This window comes from Nicotiana tabacum, chromosome 6, assembly GCF_000715075.1.
Source record: "Nicotiana tabacum cultivar K326 chromosome 6, ASM71507v2, whole genome shotgun sequence".
In the NCBI taxonomy this organism is placed as follows: Eukaryota; Viridiplantae; Streptophyta; class Magnoliopsida; order Solanales; family Solanaceae; genus Nicotiana; species Nicotiana tabacum.
The window spans coordinates 215,094,116-215,101,843 of record NC_134085.1 but is presented as its reverse complement, the minus strand read 5'-3'; the positions used below and the strand labels follow the sequence as shown (position 1 = coordinate 215,101,843).

The following is a 7,728-nucleotide window of genomic DNA, read 5'->3' as shown; positions in this document are numbered from 1 at the left end:
TCACCTTACGGAATCAACGAACAAACAATGTGTATCATGTAGGTCCATCGATCATTGCTAGGCAAGCTATGCAAGTTCATATCTAAGGGGATAAAATTACATATCATAGAAACTCCTGAATCAAAATCTTCATGCTGTCATGTCTTCTAGAACAAAATGATCTTGCTATTTTCAAGTAATTGAATGTATAAGATTCAAACATTATATTTGGAACATGTATTCGTAGAAAGGAGAGATGGTTGGCATCTCCCCCATAGAGACAGGAACAGCCTTCGGGCTTTACCTGTTACCACACACATCCGGTTAAGGGCTTAAGGCTACCCATTTCGATGGATCTTACCCCAATTTTTATTAATAAAAGAATATATTTGGAACATAGCAAACTATCTCGATGATTGTTGTTGCTCATCCCTACTAAAATCCACTAATCATATCCTAGTCAATTTCCCAACCCCTTTCAAACCATCTCAAGTAATATTGCTCTACTCTAGAGAATCCAATGCCAACAGAACTTGACTTTTATTTGATATAATATGTTAGCAGTTATTTCACTTGGCAGATCCTCATACGAACTCTAGTTTCATCTAAACTTTGCTTACTAGTCAAGGACGATCCTCGATGAAGCTCAAACCTTATTAATCATCAGGAAGTCACTAATTTCCTCAGAAGACACAATTACTTTTTGGTGTGTTTGCCTGATTGTCACCTAAATATAATCACCAACAGATAGTTAAAGTTAGATTCATTTTTCTTGTTATATTATTGAGGAACCATACTCTAAGTTCCTATAGGACCAAGTTGTAATTTTGAGGCCTTTATAAAAAGGTTTCTTTGTTGAGACAATTTGGGGAAGGCGGGGAAGGAATTGTGTGAGACATGCATAAGCCCAAAAATTAGTTGAACCCTTGAACTTTAGTAACATGAAAGATCTAGCAAAGTAAAGCTCTCCGGGTCTCTTCAAAGTACAAATTGCCATAGTGATAAGCATATTTCAAGAATGATTCCTGATATAGGCATAAGAAAACATTACTAACATACCCTTTCAGGATAACTGAATCTTTTTCCCAAATCATATAGCAACCACCATAATACAGCCTAAAGCCTACATCTTTCCTTTTGTTCTTCTGATAAAACATAACACAGCCTTATGTCACAAAGCAAAGTCGTCTCAAGCTCGGACAAAGTTGCAACAATGCTGAGCTGACAGTAAACATAAAAACAATCTAATTTTAAAGAATTAAGACATAACAGAACTATTTTGGATCGTACAGTCAACCCAACTATTTTGGAATTCAGATGTTGTTTATCCATTATACTGAAATAGGCATAACATAACACAAGACACCTTTTTAAAAGTGCTGATTTTTTTCTCCAAATCATACAACAAACACCATATTTATTATGCAATCATCTGTTTTCAGCAAGCCTAAAGTACAAAACTTTAAAAGAAAATATGTTGTGTAACTCTGCGTATTTAGATCCTGAATACATGCAATCGGGTATTGCTAGTCATAAAACTGACGTCTACAGCTTCGGTGTTGTTCTCTTTCAGCTATTAACGGGAAAGAAAATGAGTATACTTGATGGTAAGGTGATAGATTTTACAAAGTTTCCCCACGTCCAAACCAATATTGAAGAGGGTAGTGTAATGGATATAGAGGATCCTACCATTTTGGAAGAGCATGAAATAGAGATTCGTCAACTACTGAAACACTACTTGGATCTTGTTAGGAAATGCACCGGTTAAAAGGGAGAAGAGAAACCATACATGATTCATGTTGCAAAGGAATTACGCCAAATTAAGAAATGTTACTGTGGCCTCACTCTTGGTCAGAATTAGCTATACAATGGCAAGGGATTGCAAAAAGGGCTATGGGATGGACTGCAGAGACAATGTAAGAGGAAAGAATGCATCAGCTACTATTTATAGGATTGCCTTGGCTGCCACTGTCTACTACATATGGCAAGAAAAAATATTGTGGTATTTCAAAACAAAAGGAGACAAGCAGATGCAATAATCAGAGTGATCATTCAAGAGATATTTGTAAGAGGCAGCGTGAACAAGATACTGGAGAGGAGATTACACAGTTTGAAGTATTACCCTTCTTGGAATGTTGCTGAATGTATTCCTGGTACAATGAGTTTATGTAGTGCACATCTAGGGTTGTCCAGAGTGCTATTTTTTTTTTCTTTTCCTTGAGCTGTAACCTCCTGCTTTGGTAATAAAATTAATTTCTCTATGAAACAAAAAAAATATTCAGGACAAAGGTTCCTGGATATTCCTGGAGGACGGACTCTAACTTTAGCTCAAGCAAAAGTTTCTATACGAGGACGAGGAAAACAGATAAATTCTAGAGCTTAAACATATTGATAGGTTTGCATAGTAAAGCTGAAGAATTTAAAATGAGTATGTCTAGGAAGCCATAACTTTAATCCCTGCCTTTATGCAACTATAGTTGTGACTACTAACTAAACCACTTGCAAAACACACTATTATGCAATTCAAAATTTAAGACAAAAATCAAAACAGAAGCGGGGAGAAGTTCTCTTGATTCTTAGGAGTTAGGAGAAACCAATTTGTCATCACAAGCACATAATCTCAAGTAAGTTGGCGCAACAGCAATTTGCCATAGTAGCCACGCAAATAAGAATAAACTATTGTCATTGGAGAAAGCAAAAGTATAGAAGTCACAGTGACTCTATCAAAAGTAAAATATGAGCACATTATAGACAAGCTTTAGGATCTATACAAAAATTACAAAGCACAATTGCCACCAATCGAAGGGAGACTTTGCATGTTGTAACGCTAGTCTGCTACTGCTGCAAATACTGCTAAGGTTTTTGAATAAATGTACCCCCAAAAAAGAAAGGAGAAGAAGCTTTTACAATAAACATACATAGATGAGTAAACTTTTGGCACATACACTGAAATGAACAAAAAGGATATTGTTTTATTTCACTGGAGACGAGCCAATTTTGTCTCTGGAATGATAACAAGCAAACTTTTGAGAAATTGCCTCGTTTATAGCTGGAGACAAGTCAATACTTGAATGATGTAACTTACTATAGCATGTTCATCCAGATGAGGATAAAGTTTAAAAAGAGGAGGGTATGCTTATAGGTCCACGAAATTTGCTTTAATTGAGAACCAAAAAGAGGAAAGTCCATATGACATAAGGTGAAAAAGAAAACTACCTAAGAGAGGACACCAGGAACGAGCAATTTAGAGTTTTCAATTTGTGAGGTGCAACCGAGTGAATAAGTGTAGGACAAGAGACACAAAATTTTCAACTTCGAACCTGGGATAAGCAGAAAAATCACCTTACGGAATCAACGAACAAACAATGTGCATCATATAGGTCCATCGATCATTGCTAGGCAAGCTATGTAAGTTCATATCTAAGGGGATAAAATTACATATCATACAAACTCCTGAATCAAAATCTTCATGCTGTCATGTCTCCTAGAACAAAATGATCTTGCTATTTTCTAGTAATTGAATGTAGAAGATTCAAGCATTATATTTGGAACATGTGTTCGTAGAAAGGAGAGACAGTTGGCATCTCCCCCCATAGAGATAGGAACAACCTTCGAGCTTTACCTGTTACCACACACATCCGGTTAAGGGCTTAAGGCTACCCATTTCGATGGATCTTACCCCAATTTTTATTAATAAAAGAATATATTTGGAACATAGCAAACTATCTCGATGATTGTTGTTGCTCATCCTTAATAAAATCCACTAATCATATCCTAGTCAATTTCCCAACTCCTTTCAAACCATCTCAAGTAATACTGCTCTACTCTAAAAATCCAATGCCAACAGAACTTGACTTTTATTTGATATAATAAGTCAGCAGTTATTTTACTTGGCAGATCCTCATACGAACTCTAGTTTCATCTAAACTTTGCTTACTAGTCAAGGACGATCCTCGATGAAGCTCAAACCTTATTAATCATCAGAAAGTCACTAATTTCCTCAGAAGACACAATTACTTTTTGGTGTGTTTGCCTTATTGTCACCTAAATATAATCACCAACAGATAGTTAAAGTTAGATTCATTTTTCTTGTTATATTATTGAGGAACCATACTCTAAGTTCCTATAGGATCAAGTTATAATTTTGAGGCCTTTATAAAAAGGTTTCTTTGTTGAGACAATTTGGGGAAGGCGGGGAAGGAATTGTGTGAGACATGCATAAGCCCAAAATTAGTTGAACCCTTGAACTTTAGTAACATGAAAGATCTAGCAAAGTAAAGCTCTCCGGGTCTCTTCAAAGTACAAATTGCCATAGTGATAAGAATATTTCAAGTATGATTCCTGATATAGGCATACAAAAACATTACTAACATACCCTTTCAGGATAACTGAATCTTTTTCCCAAATCATACAGCAACCACCATAACACAGCCTAGAGCCTACATCTTTCCTTTTGTTCTTCTGATAAAACATAACACAGCCTATGTCAAAAAGCAAAGCCGTCTCAAGCTCGGACAAAGTTGCAACAATGCTGAGCTGACAGTAAACATAAAAACAATCTAATTTTAAAGAATTAAGACATAACATAACTATTTTGGATCATACAGTCAACCCAACTATTTTGGAATTCAGATGTTATTTATCCATTATACTGAAATAGGCATAACATAACACAAGACACCTTTTTAAAGGTGGTGATTTTTTTATCCAAATCATACAACAAATACCATATTTATTATGCAATCATCTATTTTCAGCAAGTCTAAAGTACAAAACTTTAAAAGAAAATATGTTGTGTAATTCTGGGTATTTAGATCCTGAATACATGCAATCGGGTATTGCTAGTCAAAAAACTGACGTCTACAACTTCGGTGTTGTCACACCTCCTTTTTTCACTACACCCCCGAAAGAGGGCATAATAAAGGGTGTTTTTTCCAATTAAAGGACAATCGAAACAGGATTATTTATTAAAAGATTCAGAGTCTCCACTTGGGAGATTTATGGTGTCCCAAGTCACTGGTTTAAAATCCCGTATCGAGGAAAAGAATGACTCTGTTTAACAGTCTGCGAACTAGAAATCCGGGTAAGGAATTTTGTTAACCCGGGAGAAGGTGTTAGGCATTCCCGAGTTTCGTGGTTCTAGCACGGTCGCTCAACTGTTATTATTGGCATAATTATCTGATTTAAAAAACATTTTGAACCTATGTGCATTTTTATTCCTTTTTAAACCACTTTTAATTATTTAAGGAATTATTTCAAGGTTATTTCAAACACGTCGCAAATCACGCTACATGAAATGCACCCGTGATTCACGATACGTTATATTTAACCTCGTTGGGAATTAGAACCGGGCCACATGAAATGTACTCCCGAATTTTAGTAATTACAACTCACAACAAAGTCGCGGAAAATTATCACACACGCAACCCTCAAAGACGATTTTCATGTGGACTCAACGACTAGAATAAATAAATTATGAACTCAATGACTGACTTACACCTCTATCGCTCCACTTGACTGTTATCAAAGATTCCTCCCCGATGTAAAATAAAAATTTTCCATTCTAAACGACGTACAATTCTTATACATATGTAAATACACACACATGCACAGCCTTTTATGCCTTGGCCAAAAAGGACCAAATCAAAGCCCAAACCTGTTGGTGATTAATTGCTAACGGATTGGACTATTCCAATTCCTATATCCTAGCAACATTTGAAATAGGTTAAACACATTACTTTATGCCGAGTCCTTAGTCAGCTATAACAGGAATACAATAACTGAACAAACAAGAAGCAACCAAATAGAGGTGAACTAAAGTGTGACAGGGCCACGACTTCTGCGAGCTCAAATTGCCAGCCTTCCCAATTTATTGACATGCTTTCAAACCTTCTCTTTAATATATACACTCCATTTCAGGCTGCTACAGCTCTTCAGGACTCAACAAGAAACCAGAAAAAACACCTTAAACTTACCTATTTCATGTGTAATCCTAAGGAAAAAATAAAATACTCAAGGGAGTTGCTTATGAATGCAGCAGGTGTACAATTCTTAAGACGAGAAGATCAAAGAGCACTTCAACGCGAAATAAATTGGGACGAGCATCAAACAGAAACTAGCAAAGACAAACCAATTGAGGCATTCAATAAACCATAGGCGAATTGATCAGTTCCTGCAAACTAATGTATAATCTGAACGCCTCATCTTTCCCAATGCTCATGCTCAAACATTTCAACCAATGAGCAAATCACCAAGTGACAGAAGCAGAATTACCCAGCTTAGAAATAATTTCACCATGAGTTTGTACATTATTTTGGAGTCACAGTGTCATGGCTATTGGTATAACATGATTTTAACAGATTATTTGCTATTTGCAAAAGCAAAACTATTCAGCTAGAGTTTTTTTTTTAAAAAAAATCTCTGGACATATCAAGTTAGTCATGGATATTCCAGAACTTCTCATCTTAACACAGGCACACCTTATCTATTGCTCTTTGCTAACTGAAAACTAATGAAGATCCAGTGGTATAAAGGTACAACTGAAGCTACCAAGCCAGGGCATCAAATTCCAAGTCTTAGAGACCATTTCGGGATCCTAATTCACAAAACGTAACCTACAGGCAACGAGAATCAGAGAGATCTAACATGGATCATGTTCGGACAGTGGTGTTGAGCTTTAAACCGAAGAGCACAAGACATAGATAGAGCTAATATCATTTCAAATCATGAAGACCTCACTTAATCTAACAATATATCATCACACAATTGCGCTGGATAAAACAATCAAGCGTCATAGAGTGAAAAATAGAAACATACAAGTTTTTCACATAGCAAAGTCACTCCGGATTTTTGAATTTTACGCTAGTGACAAAGAATCATCAGAATGCCAACTCTAATATAAAAGATATGAGAACGAGATGAACCTGTTAAAATTTCCAGTTGATCTTTCAGCAAATTACAACAATCAAAATAAAATGAATCGGATGAATCCACAACAAAGAACTCAACCAAGACCTCAAACCAGAAACGGAAAACATCAGCTTTCGAACTCGAACAACAACTTCAACAGCGACGAGCTCGTTTAAATCAACTGCTTTAAACAAGAACCAGAGAAGAAAAACGGAATCCCTTTTTTGAAATTTTCTAATTTCTGAAGCAAACTATGAACAAACGAAAAACTCAAAAAAAATTGCATTTTTTAATAGAGAAGAAAACGGAATAACAAATCCAAAAAAAAAACCTCAGTCTTTATCTCTGTTATCATTTAAGAAATCGAAGAGCGATAAAGAAGATCTATCTCTCAAATCCTTTACCAAGTATGAAACCTCTGAATAGTCCCCAAGACATTCTCTCCAAAACCAAAAAAAATCCCCCCACCCTTACCCGAAAAGGGTCCCTTATATATCCAAACTCTGGATTCTTTCTTCCTCTTAAAGAAAGCGGATAAGGCTCTCTTGAAAATGAGCACGTGGTGAATGTGAGGCTCAGATTGAATGAGATTGATCCGACGCCTCTCACTCATCCAACACCCTTCTTCTAGAGCCTTCTAATCCACGTGAGATAGCTTGAAAACGGGCGAGTGAGGGAGAGAATCTTGTTGTTGTCAGAGCCCGTTACTCCTATGTGGCAAGAGGAGGGAGGGGGAAGGCGCGTGGGGTGAGTTAGGGTGAATTTGTGCGATTTTGGTGAAGGGGAAGATGAGCAGTAACCTGTGCAGCTTTGGGGTCTTTGAGACTTAGGGTTTTTTGT

General features: G+C 36.4%; 2 pseudogenes; both read left to right on the top strand.

Moving 5' to 3' along the window:
• The first annotated feature begins 216 nt into the window (after positions 1 to 216).
• On the top strand, positions 217 to 351 carry LOC142182422 (U6atac minor spliceosomal RNA; annotated as a pseudogene).
• A 3,182-nt stretch (positions 352 to 3,533) lies between these two features.
• Positions 3,534 to 3,669, top strand: LOC142182425 (U6atac minor spliceosomal RNA; annotated as a pseudogene).
• The last annotated feature ends 4,059 nt before the right edge of the window (positions 3,670 to 7,728 follow it).